Here is a 17,486-nt window from a genome sequence, read left to right on the forward strand (position 1 = left end):
TTTGAGTGTACAGCGGGGTGGGGGGAGGGGCAGGGGATGGATCTCTGCAGGAACAATGAAGATCTCCATTTTTTTTCTCTTTCCCGCATTTACAGTGGGGAGGTGCAATCTGTCAGCCTATCAGCAGCGCACAGACGGAGCGAAGTGCTTTTTTTCACACAAGCAAGGGCATGTGTCATTGGCAGTGTATGTCACATGTCCTTGCCCTATAAGACCAAGCCATTTTCCCCGTCGCCACCATTTTCTCACTGCTGCAGCTGCGTGTTAGACGGCACCGCTGTTGCTGTGTGCGCTATACCTTGTTAATTTCAAGCCAATTTTCGCACAAATATACAGATAGCTTGGGCGTAGGGAATAGTTGTGATTGCAGTCCTTTTAAGGACTAGGTTACAGCATTTCCTACGACTTTTATCAGGGAGGTCTGTGCTCTTAAATAGATCGGTTGTGGGAGTAAAGACTAATTGTAATTGCAGTCCTTTTCAGGACTAGGTTACATGAGTTCCTATCAGTTTTTGCCAGGCAGGTCTGTGCCAGTGCTGTGCAAGTTTTTTTCACAGCATTTGGCTGAATCTAGCAAAGCTAATCCTTTTTGGCCTATTGCAGAGTATGTTAGTCAGTGGAGTAGCCTATCTGTGTTGCAAGATATACCACCTGTGTATAGAATACCAATTTTTTTACTGCACCTAGTGAAGTAAAATCTTTTGGGCATAGCATCATTCTATTAGTCCATCTATACTGACCTCCATCAGGTTGCAAATTAAAACTAATTTTTATCTGCATCTACAGTACCTCTGAAAAAATATTTGGGCTTCTAGCAGTGTGTGGGACTTCTTCTATTAGTCCATCTATACTGACCTCCATCAGGTTGCAAACTGAATATATTTTTTTCTGCATCTACCTCTGAAAAAATATTGGGCTTCTAGCTGTGTGTGGGTCTTGTTCTATTAATCCATTTATACTGACCTCCATCAGGTTGCAAACTGAATATATTTTTTTCTGCATCTACCTCTGAAAAAATATTTGGCCTTCTAGTAGTGTGTCGGACTTTCTCTATTAGTCCATCTATACTGACCTCCATCAGGTTGCAAATTAAAACTAATTTTTATCTGCATCTGCAGTACCTCTGAAAAAATATTTGGGCTTCTAGCAGTGTGTGGGACTTGTTCTATTAGTCCATCTATACTGACCTCCATCAGGTTGCAAACTGAATATATTTTTTTCTGCATCTACCTCTGAAAAAATATTGGGCTTCTAGCTGTGTGTGGGTCTTGTTCTATTAATCCATCTATACTGACCTCCATCAGGTTGCAAACTGAATATATTTTTTTCTGCATCTACCTCTGAAAAAATATTTGGCCTTCTAGTAGTGTGTCGGACTTTCTCTATTAGTCCATCTATACTGACCTTCATCAGGTTGCAAATTAAAACTAATTTTAATCTGCATCTACAGTACCTCTGAAAAAATATTTGGGCTTCTAGCAGTGTGTGGGACTTGTTCTATTAGTCCATCTATACTGACCTCCATCAGGTTGCAAACTGAATATAGTTTTTTCTGCATCTACCTCTGAAAAAATATTGGGCTTCTAGCTGTGTGTGGGTCTTGTTCTATTAATCCATCTATACTGACCTCCATCAGGTTGCAAACTGAATATATTTTTTTCTGCATCTACCTCTGAAAAAATATTTGGCCTTCTAGTAGTGTGTCGGACTTTCTCTATTAGTCCATCTATACTGACTTCCATCAGGTTGCAAATTAAAACTCATTTTTATCTGCATCTATAGTACCTCTGAAAAAATATTTGGGCTTCTAGCAGTGTGTGGGACTTGTTCTATTAGTCCATCTATACTGACCTCCATCAGGTTGCAAACTGAATATATTTTTTTCTGCATCTACCTCTGAAAAAATATTGGGCTTCTAGCTGTGTGTGGGTCTTGTTCTATTAATCCATCTATACTGACCTCCATCAGGTTGCAAACTGAATATATTTTTTTCTGCATCTACCTCTGAAAAAATATTTGGCCTTCTAGTAGTGTGTCGGACTTTCTCTATTAGTCCATCTATACTGACCTCCATCAGGTTGCAAATTAAAACTAATTTTTATCTGCATCTACAGTACCTCTGAAAAAATATTTGGGCTTCTAGCAGTGTGTGGGACTTGTTGTATTAGTCCATCTATACTGACCTCCATCAGGTTGCAAACTGAATATATTTTTTTCTGCATCTACCTCTGAAAAAATATTTGGCCTTCTAGTAGTGTGTCGGACTTTCTCTATTAGTCCATCTATACTGACCTCCATCAGGTTGCAAATTAAAACTAATTTTTATCTGCATCTATAGTACCTCTGAAAAAATATTTGGGCTTCTAGCAGTGTGTGGGACTTGTTCTATTAGTCCATCTATACTGACCTCCATCAGGTTGCAAACTGAATATATTTTTTTCTGCATCTACCTCTGAAAAAATATTGGGCTTCTAGCTGTGTGTGGGTCTTGTTCTATTAATCCATCTATACTGACCTCCATCAGGTTGCAAACTGAATATATTTTTTTCTGCATCTACCTCTGAAAAAATATTTGGCCTTCTAGTAGTGTGTCGGACTTTCTCTATTAGTCCATCTATACTGACCTCCATCAGGTTGCAAACTGAATATAATTTTTTTCTGCATCTAGCTCTGAAAAAATATTTGGCCTTCTAGTAGTGTGTCGGACTTTCTCTATTAGTCCATCTATACTGACCTCCATCAGGTTGCAAATTAAAACTAATTTTTATCTGCATCTACAGTACCTCTGAAAAAATATTTGGGCTTCTAGCAGTGTGTGGGACTTGTTCTATTAGTCCATCTATACTGACCTCCATCAGGTTGCAAACTGAATATATTTTTTTCTGCATCTACCTCTGAAAAAATATTGGGCTTCTAGCAGTGTGTGGGTCTTGTTCTATTAATCCATCTATACTGACCTCCATCAGGTTGCAAACTGAATATAATTTTTTTCTGCATCTAGCTCTGAAAAAATATTTGGCCTTCTAGTAGTGTGTCGGACTTTCTCTATTAGTCCATCTATACTGACCTCCATCAGGTTGCAAATTAAAACTAATTTTTATCTGCATCTACAGTACCTCTGAAAAAATATTTGGGCTTCTAGCTGTGTGTGGGACTTGTATTAGTCCATCTATACTGACCTCCATCAGGTTGCAAATTCAAAATAATTTTTTTCTGCATCTAACCCAGCCAATAGTTTTGGCCTAATACCACAGTTTGGCCACTCAGCTCTGCTCGGTTACCATCCATTGTTTTTTTGTGCAAACAACTCCAGAGTTGTGAATTAGTTAACCACCAAAATGAGTGGAAAAAGGCCTGCTGCTGGTGGAAAGGGGAATAGGCGTGTTGGGAAGGGGAAAAAAGGTTGTGTCCGTGGGGTAGGTGTTAAAGCAACAGTAACATCTGCAGAAGAAAGACCATCTTCCAGCCAAACTAAAATGTCTACTTCTTTTATCGGACAATGTGATAAGATCCCTTTCTTACGGCCACGCCAATCGCTACAAATTCCAGATGAGGCACAAAAACAGCAGGTGCTTCAACGGATATCAAGTGCTCCTTTAAGTGGGCTCTCCTCCACATCAACTTCAACATCACAAATACTCCAGTCCTCAAAGGTGTCACCCAAATCGCACTTGCTTCCTCACAGCTCCCAAATCTCCAGCTGCCCGTCTGAGTATGAGGTAGAACAGATGGTTGAGTCTGCAGAGCTGTTTACTCATACTATAGCCTGGGAATCAGAGGTCGACTCCAGCGCTTCTGTGAATCCAGACGAGGAAATGATCTGCACTGATGCCCAGAATCTTTATGAGTCGGATCCAGGACCAGACGCAGAAGGTTCTGACCATAATGTAGACCCTCATTCCCAAACTGTAACTCCTGTTGGTGGAGACAATGAGGAAGACGATGATAAGACTCAAATACCTGATTGAAGCGACAACTTTAGTTTTTTGTCAGGGCAGGAACAGGTTGGCTCTGAGGACGACGGGTGTGATAACGCACAGGGTGATGATGATGAGGTCGGAGATCCCACTTACTGTCAACCCACAGTCAGCCAAGAGATGAGGTCAGCAGAGGAGGTGGAGGAAGATGCTAGTGACGACGAGGTCAGGTTGCGCCTTCCTGGACAGAGACGTAGTACTGGAAGCACGTCAACAACTGCATCCTCAAACACAACTCTGCCTCTCACCACAAGTCGTGGTGGCTCTTCAGGTCGCATGGGTGCTAAGCCTTGCATAGCCTGGGCATTTTTTCAGATCGATAAAGATGACCCAACTCGTGTTATCTGTAACATTTGTCAGCAAAAGCTAAGTAGAGGCCAAAAAATACATAGTTTGAGTACTTCATGCATGAACCGGCACATGGACATGAAGCATAAGTTGCAGTGGGAAGCTCAGTGTGCTACAATGCGGCCTAGCCGGCCGGGCCAACCACCGTCTGCCATATCTTGTGCATCCGCGGCCTCTTCATCCTCTGTGACTGGGGGGACAGCAGTCACACCTGTTTTGGGGCGCAGACCTGCCACCTCTTTACCCGCAACAGCCAGCGTGATTGGCAGGTCATCATTTTCTTTGGAGGTGGTAACACCAGCTGGTGTTGAGTGCTGTCCGACATCGATAGCACCACCTTTGGATCAAGGCAACCTAACATGTCCGCCTGCATCTTCCTCACAGACCGGCAGTTTGCCGGGGACACCCTTATCAACCCCGTCTAAGCACAATAGCCAGCCCTCGGTCCCTCAGATGTGGACAAGTAAAAGACCATTTCCTCCTAGCCATGAGAAAGCTAAGAGGTTGAATTTCACCATCTGCAAGCTCTTGGCTACAGAAATGCTGCCTTTCCGCCTGGTGGACACAGAGGATTTTCGAGACCTTATGTCCGTCGCAGTGCCCCAGTACCAGATGCCCAGTCGGCACTACTTCTCAAAGAAAGGTGTGCCTGCGCTCCACCAGCATGTCGCACACAACATCACCGCTTCTTTGAGAAACTCTGTGTGTGACAGGGTGCATTTCACCACAGACACTTGGACGAGTAGGCATGGACAGGGGCGTTACATGTCGCTGACTGGGCACTGGGTAACTATGGTGACAGCAGGACAAGGGGCTGCTGTCCAAGTCTTGCCGTCCCCACGAGTTGTGCGTCAATCCTCTTTATGTCAAAGTTCCTCCACTGCTTCTGCCTCCTCAACCTCCTCTCGGTCTTCCACCTGCACCCAAAGCCTGTCTGGTCATGCCACAAGCTTTCTAACTGCGCAGAAGGGATCCTGCACACCTCCTTACTATGCTGGCAGTAGGGCTCAACGTCATCAGGCGGTTTTTACATTGAAATGTCTGGGAAATGTGAGTCACACAGCTGAGGAGTTGTGGTCAGCTCTGGAGAACCAATTTCATGAATGGTTGTCTCCACTGGACCTGAAACCAGGGAAGGCCGTGTGCGACAATGCTGCAAACCTGGGTGCGGCCCTTCGCCGGGGCAATGTCACACACGTGCCTTGTATGGCTCACGTGTTGAACCTGGTTGTCCAGCAATTTTTAGCCCACTATCCCAGACTAGATGGCCTTCTGCAGAGGGCACGGTCGCTGTGTGCTCACTTCCGCCGTTCGTATCCCGCAGCTCAGCGACTTACATCTCTACAGAAGTCGTTGGGCCTGCCACTTCACCGGCTAAAATGCGATGTGCCTACCCGGTGGAATTCAACTCTGCACATGTTGCAGCGACTGTGGCAGCACCGACAAGCCCTGGTGCAATACGTTCTGACGTATAGCCTGGGCCAACGAGATTCAGAGGTGGGGCAAATCACGCTGGAGGAGTGGTCTCAGATCAGGGACCTATGCACCCTTCTGCACAGTTTTGAAATGGCGACGAAGATGTTTAGTGCTGACGATGCCATTATCAGCATGACTATTCCGGTGATTTACATGCTGGAGCACATGTTAAACAGAATTCGGAGTCAGGTGGTGGCACAAGAGGAGGTGGAGGAAGTAGAGGAGGAGGAGTTGTATGCGGAAGGGCTAACATCTGCAAGGTCCAGAAGGTCGGCAGCACCAAGGCGGCAGGCATGTGAGGGTGGGGGAGATGGTTTTACCAGGGCGCATGGTAGCAGCCAAACTAGTGAGGAAGGTGCAGGAGCCCAGGAAGAAGTGGAGGACGAACTGATGGAAGACTCATCAGATGAGGGAGACCTTGATCACATTTCTGTTGTGCGAGGTTGGGGGGAGAGGACAGAGGAAGGAAGCATGATTGTTACCTCGCCACCAACACAACAGGGACTTGGTTCTCCTGGATGCGCAACACACATGAGTGCCTTCTTGCTGCACTACCTGCAACATGACCCTCGAATTGTGAGAATTAGAAATAATCCTGACTACTGGGTTGCCACACTGTTAGATCCCCGGTACAAAAGTAAATTTGCAGAAATTATTCCTGCCATAGAAAGGGATGCACGCATGCAGGAGTATCAGCAGAGACTGTTGCAGAATCTTACATGTGCTTTTCCACAAAATACCAGTGGTGCACGTAGTGAATCTCACAGTTCCAACTTGCCAACCGTGGGACCGTCAAGTGTTCAGCACTCAAACCGTAACAGAACCACAGTATCTGCTGGTAACATCAATTTTGCGGAATCATTTCACCACTTTTTTAGCCCATCCTTTGCAAGGCCACAGGAGACAAGAAATCTGACACATAGTCAACGCCTAGAGACGATGGTACAGGAGTATCTCCAAGTAAACATTGAAGCCACGACTGTGTCACTGGACCCTTGCTCTTTTTGGGCTTCCAATCTGGATAAATGGCCGGAGCTAGCCACTTACGCCTTGGAGATCTTGTCATGCCCCGCAGCCAGCGTTCTGTCTGAACGTGTGTTCAGCGCTGCTGGTGGTGTGCTGACAGATAAGCGCACGCGGCTCTCCACTGATAATGTAGACAGACTCACGTTCATAAAGATGAACAAATCATGGATCCGAAACGACTTTTCTACCCCTGTGTCATCCTGGGGAGAGTAAAAGCTTGATGATTGGTTAAAATCACCCTACCAAACGTTTTAAGCTTTCAAATTACTAATCATGTTTATCTGTATCTTGACTGGAAAATAATTTGGGCTTTGTAGCAGTGTGCAGCACTGATCCTATTAGGCCATCTATAATAAGCTCCACCAGATTTAAAATTAAAAATAATTTTTAGCTGCATCTAGCCCGGAAAATAATTTTGGGGCTCCGAGATGCGCAAGACACATAAGTGCCTTCTTGCTGCACTACCTGCAGCATGACCCTCATATTGTCAGAATTCGAAGTAATCATGACTACTGGGTTGCCACACTCTTAGATCCCCCAAACTTTTCGATCAACCTTTTCATTTTAATAAAGACCAAAAAAATGGTCATTTTTGAAATTATAAGCATTAGCAGGTTGTTAGAAACTGAAATCAAACAGTTTTCAACTCAAAACTTTATTCTAGGTGATGTTACATTTTCACATAGGACTCCTTGTTCGAAAGGAGCTTCTGAACTCTCTCGTCCATTGAATTTGTCAGGTTTTGGATGGTTTCTGCTTCAATTGTTTTGCATGAGGACAGAATACCCTCCCAGAGCTGTTGCTTAGATGTGAACTGCCTCCCGCCATCATAGACACTCCTTTTAATGATGCTCCAAAGGTTCTGAATGGGGTAGAGGTCAGGGGAGCATGGGGGTCACACCATAAGTTTGTCCCCTTTTATGCCCATATCAGCCAGAGATGCAGATGTTTTATGTGCAGCATGAGATGGTGCATTATCATGCAGAAAAATGATCTTGCTGTGAAATACACGGTTCTTCTTCTTGAACCATGGCAGGAAGTGCTGTTTGAGAAAATCCACATACATTATGGAGTTCATCTTTAGCGCCTTCAGGGATCCTAAAGGGGCCGACAATCTCTCTCCCCATGATTCCAGCCCAAAACATTACTCCACCTCCTCCTTGTTGGCGCTGTAGCCGTGTTTGCGTTGGGTGTCCATCAACCAGCCATCCTCCACTCCATCCATCTGGACCATCGAGCGCTGCACGGCACTCATCCGTGAACAAAACAGTTTTGAAATCAGTCTTCATGTAATGTTTGGCCCACTGGAGCCGTTTCTGCTTGTGTGAAGTGGATAGAGGAGGTCGACAGGATGGCGTATGCACAGCTGCAAACCTCTGAAGGACCCTGCATCTTGTTGTTCGGGGGACGTTGGAGGCACAAGCAGCTTCAAAAACTTGTCTGCTGCTATGACAAGGCTTTTTTGCCGCTGCTCTTTCAACCTGACGTAATTGCCTGTAGGAAAGAGTCCTCAATTTGCCCTTATCAGCACGCACACGTGTGTACTGTGAATCAGCTACATACTTCTTGATTGCCAAGACACTTCATCCTGATCATCACACAATGTTGATTGTAGTCATGCCTTGACCTAAACACTCCACAATTTGTTGCTTCTCAGCAGCCGACACATCCTTTTTCTTTCCCATTTTGGCAGAAAATGTAGGCTGCTTAATAATGTGAGAGAGCCTTCTTAAGTAGTCTTGCCTTTCATTGGACACACCTGCCAAACTAATTAGCACAGGTGTCTGCAATTGCTTACAGTGATATAAAGAGCCCTGACACACATCACCATCAATGAGTTTAACTGACAAACAAACAAATTCTTCCCTTATCACTCCTAAACACTTTTTGCATAATAATTTGGAACGCGGTGTACATGTGCTTTTCCACAAAACACCAGCGGTTCACGTAGTGAATCTTACAGTTCTAACTTGCCAACCGTGGTCTGTATGGAATTGTTCAATAAAGGGCCCAAAATTAAGATAACATAGATGGGAGAGGTCTCTATGAATAGGAATTCCTAAGTATTTGATACCCTGTGAGGGCCAGGCAAAGGGAAAGTTGGACTGGATGGAATCCTATATGGATTTGGGGAGGGAGACATCGAGGGCCTCAGACTTCGCTGCATTGATTTTAAAATTTTACCATGTAACAAAGTGATCTATTTCAGCCATAACAGCATGGATGGATATATGTGATTGAGTGATATATACTAGGACATCATCAGCAAATAGAGAGCACTTGTACTCGGTGCCTCCCACCTCAATCCACCTAATATTGGGGTTATGGCGAATTGATGAGAGCAGGTGCTCCGTCACTAGGATGTATAAGAGAGGGGACAGAGGACATCCCTGCCTTGTCCCATTGGTGATTGTGAAAGGTGAAGAAAATGTTCTGACGCACCCCTGGGCCTTGGGACACCCGGAGCCGGACCCTTTTTGGTGGATGCTGGTGGTTGTAGTCTTCGTGGCGGCGACCCGGTTCCGTGGCTCAGGGCGGTCAAACCAGTGGCGGAACTATTTATGTGGTTTTGATGTTTAAATGTCCGACTACGCCACCCGTGGATTGCGGTCAGAGTGAACCGCCGCTACAGGGCAGACCGCTGAGGCTGGTGTTGTGGGTGCAGCAGAGCGTAGCATAACTCCCCACGGGAGGAGTATAGCCTCAGGGCAGTGTATGCGGAGGATGGGGGTGATGGTGCAGGGCAGCAGCAGTAACGACACGGAGTCAGTGATGCAGACCAGGGCCTTTACTCACAGTTCTTATTATCCAGACCACGTCTGCAGGTAACGGCTGCCCACGTCGTACTGTGCTCACCAGGTGAGGGGCTCAGACAACTCCCAGATAACTTTGGAGCACTTCACAGGACCCCCTTTGTGTGTCCTTTGTCTGGCCTTTCTTACCAACACTTCTGTCCGGCTGCCTCGGGCCTCCTCTTGGTAAACTTGGCGCCAGTTTCCCTGACCCTATGTGGTGCCTTCCTAGCGGGTGTAGCGAGGGGCTGCGCCACATAAAATGTCAGAGCCTCCGGTTTCTAGCTGAGGGTCGTTTCCTGCCTCCACTAGTTCGGGGACCGGTCTCCCCCTTTGGCCTGACCCCTCCACGCAGGTGGATTCGGGCGTGCGGTGGCGACTCGCCCGTCCGCACCCCTGGGATCCCTTCATTCCTCGTTCCTGGAGCCTTCTCCGCTCCTCTTCCTTCCTTCTCCCTCTTCCAGGCCTGGGCCTCTGTTACTAGGCCCGCCTCCGGAGCAGAGCTCATGCAGAGCCCCTGCTCCCTGCCACTTCTGCTCAGACTTCTCTGCACTGAACTAAGATGGTGCCCACCTTTTATACTCCCTTCTCAATGCACCCAGGAACTGCTTCCTCCCTGCTCCTGCACTACAGGGTTACCCTTCCTCAGTGTTCCCTCCCCCCACTCCAGCCAGGGACAGGGACTGTCGTGCCCATCTCAGGGGCATATTGGTCGCCCTGCCCCACGGCAATGTGGTGTAATGCATGCAGGTGTCGGGTCCTGATCCACACTCCATCCTTACCTGAGAGTGAGATATCACACCTCTGGGTGAGGTGCAATACGTCTGTAGCAACCGAGCCCTCAGGGTGCTACAGTTCCATTTATCTTCAGCCTAGGTGACGTATTGCGATACAGGGCCGTGATTTTGGCTATAAAAGGGTCCCCTAGACCCCTACCCCAAGCTTTTTAAGAGAATCATATATGGCGTGCCAGGAGACTCTATGGAATGCTTTCTCAGCATCCAACGAGAGTATCTAATTACAAATTTTTAACTGCATCTAGCCCAGGAAATACTTTGTGCCTAGTAGCAGTGTCTGCTAGTCAGCGGATTATCCCGGCTGTTAAGCAAGCTACACCACCTGTAGTTTAGACACTTAATTTTTTCAAAGGAAATGCTTCGGGACCATGGGATACTCAGTGAAGAGCATCAGGAGGCACCCCAAGGCATAGGGGCTGGGACTGGCAGTAGGACGCCTTGCGGTGGACAGCCGAGCTCGATCCTTATAAAAGCTTTTTAACTGCAGCAGCTTTAGTGGACGCTACTGGAGCTGGAATTACGCGGCTGCTGGCATGAGACTTGCCCTCCAATAGATCCTTGTAAATAGATTTAAAGTGTATTCATTCAAATTAGAGAGACAATTTAAATTAAAAAGCTTAGAGCTGCCTCCACCACAGGGGGGCTCGCTCGACCCACCAGCGGACAGGCACCAGTATTGAGAGAGGGGGGCTGGCCATCAGGGTTCACCGCGGCTCTGGCACAAACCCGGCGACACGGAGGTGGCACGGGCAGGAGCGGACTGGCCGTGTCGGCTTCTCACTTTTTGGATTTTAGAAGGGCATGACATGCCTATATCTGTGTCTCCCCCTCCTTTTACTCCTCCACCTCTTTTCTTTTCGCATGACTATATGTACTTGTCACTTTTCCATGTGTTAGTTGTGTCTTCTGAGCAGTTTGTCAGCTTTTGGACACCTTTGAAGGTGTTTTCTATGTGTTTCTATGTGTTTTTGTTTGCCTGCCATTGGTTTTAACGGTGTTCGAAGGTGTTCGACGAACAGTTCGACGAACAGTTCGGCGAACACACGGGTGTTCGACGAACCGAACCGAACTCGAACACTACGGGGGTGGCTCAACACTAATCAGGATGAAGTGTCTTGGCAATGTTGATTGTAGTCATGCCTTGACCTAAACACTCCACAATTTGTTGCTTCTCAGCAGCCGACACATCCTTTTTCTTTCCCATTTTGGCAGAAAATGTAGGCTGCTTAATAATGTGGGACAGCCTTCTTAAGTAGTCTTGCCTTTCATTGAACACACCTGCCAAACTAATTAGCACAGGTGTCTGCAATTGCTTACAGTGATATAAAGAGCCCTGACACACATCACCATCAATGAGTTTAACTGACAAACAAAAAAATTCTTACCTTATCACTCCTAAACACTTTTTGCATAATAATTTGGAACACAGTGTACATGTGCTTTTCCACAAAACACCAGTGGTTCACGTAGTGAATCTTACAGTTCTAACTTGCCAACCGTGGTCTGTATGGAGTTGTTTAATAAAGGGCCCAAAATTAAGATAACATAGACGGGAGAGGTCTCTATGAATACGAATTCCTGAGTATTTGATACCCTGTGATGTCCAGGCAAAGGGAAAGTTGGACTGGATGGAATCCTGTATGGATTTGAGGAGGGAAACATCGAGGGCCTCAGACTTCGCTGCATTGATTTTAAAGTTTGACAATGTAACAAAGTGATCTATTTCAGCCATAACAGCAGGGATGGATATATGTGATTGAGTGATATATACTAGGACATCATCAGCAAATGCAGAGCACTTGTACTCGGTGCCTCCCACCTCAATCCACCTAATATTGGGGTTATAGCGAATTGATGAGAGCAGGTGCTCGGTCACTAGGATGTATAAGAAAGGGGACAGAGGACATCCCTGCCTTGTCCCATTGGTGATTATGAAAGGTGATGAAAATGTTCTGACGCGCCCCCTGGGCCTTGGGACACCTGGAGCCGGACCCTTTTTGGTGGATGCTGGGGGTTGTAGTCTTCATGGCGGCGACCCGGTTCCATGGCTCAGGGTGGTCAAACCAGTGGTGGAACTATTTATGTGGTTTTGATGTTTAAATGTCCGACTACGCCACCCGTGGATTGCGGTCAGAGTGAACCGCCGCTGCAGGGCAGACCGCTGAGGCTGGTGTTGTGGGTGCAGCAGAGCGTAGTATAGCCTCAGGGCAGTGTATGCGGAGGATGGGGGTGATGGTGCAGGGCAGCAGCAGTAACGACACGGAGTCAGTGATGCAGTCCAGGGCCTTTACTCACAGTTCTTATTATCCAGACCACTTCTGCAGGTAACGGCTGCCCACGTCATACTGTGCTCACCAGGAGAGGTGCTTGGCCAACTCCCAGATTACTTTGGAGCGCTTCACATGACCCCCTTTGTGTGTCCTTTCTCTGGCCTCTCTTACCCCACCAGTGACCACGCTTCTGTCCGGCTGCCTCGGGCCTCCTCTTGGTAAACTTGGCGCCAGTTTCCCTGACCCTATGTGGTGCCTTCCTAGCGGGTGTAGCGAGGGGCTGCGCCACATAAAATGTCACAGCCTCCGGTTTCTAGCTGAGGGTCGTTTCCTGCCTCCACTAGTTTCAGGGATCGGTCTCCTGCTTTGGCCTGACGCCTCCACGCAGGTGGATTCGGTTTTGCGGTGGCGACTCACCCGTCCGCACCCCTGGGATCCCTTTGTTCCTCGTTCCTGGAGCCTTCTCCGCTCCTCTTCCTTCTCCCTCTTCCAGGCCTGGGCCTCTGTTACTAGGCCCGCCTCCGGAGCCGAGCTCATACAGAGCCCCTGCTCCCTGTCACTTCTGCTCAGACTTCTCTGCACTGAACTAAGATGGTGCCCACCTTTTATACTCCCTTCTCAATGCACCCAGGAACTGCTTCCTCCCTGCTCCTACACTACAGGGTTCCCCTTCCTCGGTGTTCCCTCCCCCCACTCCAGCCAGGGACAGGGACTGTCGTGCCCATGTCAGGGGCATATTGGTCGCCCCCTGCCCCACGGCAATGTGGTGTAATGCATGCAGGTGTCGGGGTCCTGATCCACACTCCATCCTTACCTGAGAGTGAGATATCACACCTCTGGGTGAGGTGCAATACCTCTGTAGCAACCGAGCCCTCGGGGTGCTACAGTTCCATTTATCTTCAGCCTAGGTGACGTATTTCGATACAGGGCCGTGATTTTGGCTATAAAAGGGTCCCCTAGACCCCTACCCCAAGCTTTTTAAGAGAATAATATATGGCGTGCCAGAAGACTCTATGGAATGCTTTCTCAGCATCCAACGAGAATATCTAATTACAAATTTTTAACTGCATCTAGCCCAGGAAATACTTTGTGCCTAGTAGCAGTGTCTGCTAGTCAGCGGATTATCCAAGCTGTTAAGCAAGCTACACCACCTGTAGTTTGGACATTTAATTTTTTCAATGGAAATGCTTCGGGCCCCCGGGATACTCAGTGAAGAGCATCGGGAGGTACCCCAAGGCACAGGAGCTGGGACTGGCGGTAGGACGCCTTGCGGTGGACCGCCAAGCTCGATCCTTATAAAAGCTTTTTAACTGCAGCAGCTTTAGTGGACGCTACTGGAGCTGGAATTCCTGCAGCTGCTGGCATCAGACTTGCCCTCCAATAGATTCTTTTAAAAGGATTTAAAGTGTACTTATTCAAATTAGAGAGACAATTTAAATGAAAAAGCTTAGACCTGCCTCCACCGCAGGGGGGCTCACTCGACCCACCAGCGGACAGGCACCAGTATTGGGAGAGGGGGGCTGGCCGTCAGGGTCCACCGCAGCTCTTGCACAAACACGGCGACACGGAGGTCGCACGGGCAGGAACGGACTGGCAGTGTCGGCTTCGCACTTTTTTGGTTTTAAAAGGGCATGACATGCCTATATCTGTGTCTCCCCCTCCTTTTACTCCTCCACCTCTTTTCTTTTCGCATGACTATATGTACTTGTCACTTTTCCATGTGTTAGTTGTGTCTTCTGAGCAGTTTGTCTGCTTTTGGACACCTTTGAAGTGTTTTCTATGTGTTTTCTATGTGTTGCTATGTGTTTTTGTTTGCCTGCCATTGGTTTTAACGGTGTTCGAAGGTGTTCGTCGAACAGTTCGGGTGTTCGACGAACCGAACCGAACTCGAACACTACGGGGGTGGCTCAACACTAATTGCCAACACCCCCGGATTCCGTCTCCCGTCTCCACTTCAGTGGACAACCCTGCTGCGGAGTCCCTGGTCAGTGATTTTTCCACTATTTGGAGAATACTAGGTCCGCACTTCTTCAGTCTTCTGAGCGGATGAAGAGATTTGCTGACAAAAGACGTCTGGATCAGCCTCAATTCCGTCTGGGAGACAAGGTTTGGCTCTCCTCCAAACATGTGCGGCTCAAAATACCCTCCTACAAGCTGGGTCCTCGGTTCATCAGTCCATTTGAGGTCCTTAAACAGATCAATCCAGTGGCCTACAAGGCGAAGCTTCCACCCACCCTACGCATACCCAACTCCTTCCACGTATCTCTCCTCAAATCTGCTGTCTTTAAATCTTTCTCCAATAATTCAGGTACTCCTCCTGCTTCGGTTGCTGCTGAGGACGTTTTTGAGGTAGAGAATATTCTGGCCACCAAGAGGGTAAGAGGGAAAGCTTTTTTTCTGGTGGATTGGAAGGGGATTGGCCCAGAGGAGAGAACTGGGGAACCCAGGGATAACATCCACGCTCCGCTTCTCCTTGAAAAATTTCTTGCCAGCCTAAAAAAGAGGGGGCGTAAAGGGGGGGGGGGTACTGTAGCATCGGCGTCTCTGCCTCCTGCCAGGCAGAGGCGCTGTCCCTCTCATCTCCCCGCTCCCTGCGTGGCATCCTCCTGCACTCCTCTTCCTGCAGCGGCCGGCGCGCATTCTTTCCCGGGCACTGTGCTTAGAGCGCGCGCGCGCTCCCTCTCTCTTACAGGAGCCGCGCGCGCCGTCCTAAGGAGTCCCCGGCCAATAGCCGGAGGACCTCCCATATTAAAGGCACCTCCTCCAAAATGGAGGTGCCCGAGCAAAAGTTGTTGCACAGTTACTTATCTCTGCTTCAGCCCTCAGGTTCCGCTGCTAGCCTGACTCCTCGTACTGCCTGCCAGCCTGTTATCTGCCCGTTACCTGCCTTCTCTGTCAGCCCGCTAACCTGGGAGCACCTGCCTGTTACCTGCTGTGTCCGTCAGCCCGCTCACCTGGGAGCACTCACCTGTTACCTGCCTGTTACCTGCCTTGTCTGTCAGCCCGCTCACCTGGGAGCTCTCACCTGTTACCTGCCTGTTACCTGCCTTGTTGGTCAGCCCGCTCACCTGGGAGCACCCGTCTGTTAATTGCTAGCCTACTTGGAGGCTCTGCCGTCACTTGCTGTGACCACCTGCCTGGTAGACCTAGAGACTACTACTTGCTATGCTGTCACGTACCGTGACCACCTGTCAGCTACCAGTGACTTTTGCCTGCTTGCTGTGTCCATCCGTCATACAGGTCAGTCTCAGCCATCTGACCCGTGGGAGCCACCTGCTCTCTCACAAGGTCGTCCCCAGAGTAGCACCTGGTCCCTCTGCCTGGATCCTCCCTGGTCACGGAGTCGTTAGCCGCTGTCTGACCAGGGTCAGTTCGGGTTGATACTTAGTTACGCCCCTCTGGGTCCCTCCTTGCACCGCGGCACAGAGGTTCCACCACCCGGACCAGTAACACTATGCTGCATAAATGCATTGGCCATTGACAAGTCATATCTGGCCCGATGGTACTGTTGGGATCTAATTGCCGCAGGCTACTCTAACAAGGACCAGCAGGACAAATGGGCACGCGGCACTGGAAATTACGTGAAGATTTACAAGGCAAGTAATAATTTTGAGTATTCCCTCCTCTGTGTCCATTTCTTAAAAATCCTATACAACTTAAAATGCACCTATAATTCATGCACAGAACATCATCACTGCAGATCACTTAACAAAGGCTGATGGCATTACAGGAGTGGCGGGATTAGAAGCATGGATGATTTATAAGATAAGTAATAACTTTTGGTTCTTCAAAACTCTTTGAACATTAATTTTTTACAAGTCCTGGAAAACTACTTAAAAAAATGGACCTATAACTTATGTACATAAAAATTGTCAGGCTTATCTCAATCAATAACACAATACCAATGTATGAGTAAAAAATCTGGTAACAAATCAGCTTTAGATATACATGATTAGAACATATTATAGACCTATAACAGATTTAGAGGCTTAAAAAAGGGTTACTTATACTACCTTGAGGAATAATCTTTAAAACTCTATTAATTTACCTCATCAAAAATGACAATGTCACTTTTTTGGATAATTCGGTCTTAAAACTTAAAAAATTAAAATTCTAAATCTTTATTTTCAATCATTACTCTGCTTTATAAAAAAGACATGATTTACATTTAATTCTCAGCTACTTTTCCTAAATTATGAGCAAATAGATCGGCCACACTCAGCAAAAACATCTAAAAAACAACAGCCTCCTCCATAACCCCTCTAGCTGTCCTTTCCATCACCAATAGTAGTGTGTTTTCTGCCACCTTAGGCAAAACAAAAAAGTTAATCCATTTGCTTATAATTTAGGAAATCTCATATTAATTTAATATTCACCTAATGTACTCCTCGAGGTTTTGAACTGTTTTGTAATATGGGTATATGTTAAACCTATAATTTGTTCAAAATTTTTCAATAATGGCCACAAAGCAGGGAATGTGTCAAACTCACAAATAGGTAGAATTTACCTAAAATTTTGGTTCGCTAATAGATTGTTGATATAATGGTCCCGCTTGTCTTTGAAAACTGCTTTGCATGACTTTTGAGCTGACCATACACAGGTTACAGCTACGGCCAATCCCTGGCTTCACCAGTGATGATACTATGCTGCATAAATGCATTGGCCATTGACAAGTCATATCTGTCCCGATGGTACTGTTGGGATCTAATTGCCGCAGGCTACTCTAACAAGGACCAGCAGGACAAATGGGAACGCGGCACTGGAAATTACATGAAGATTTACAAGGCAAGTAATAATTTT

This window comes from Phyllobates terribilis, unplaced genomic scaffold (assembly GCF_046119375.1).
Source record: "Phyllobates terribilis strain yellow unplaced genomic scaffold, ASM4611937v1 Scaffold_1__5_contigs__length_1240528914, whole genome shotgun sequence".
Taxonomy (NCBI): Eukaryota; Metazoa; Chordata; class Amphibia; order Anura; family Dendrobatidae; genus Phyllobates; species Phyllobates terribilis.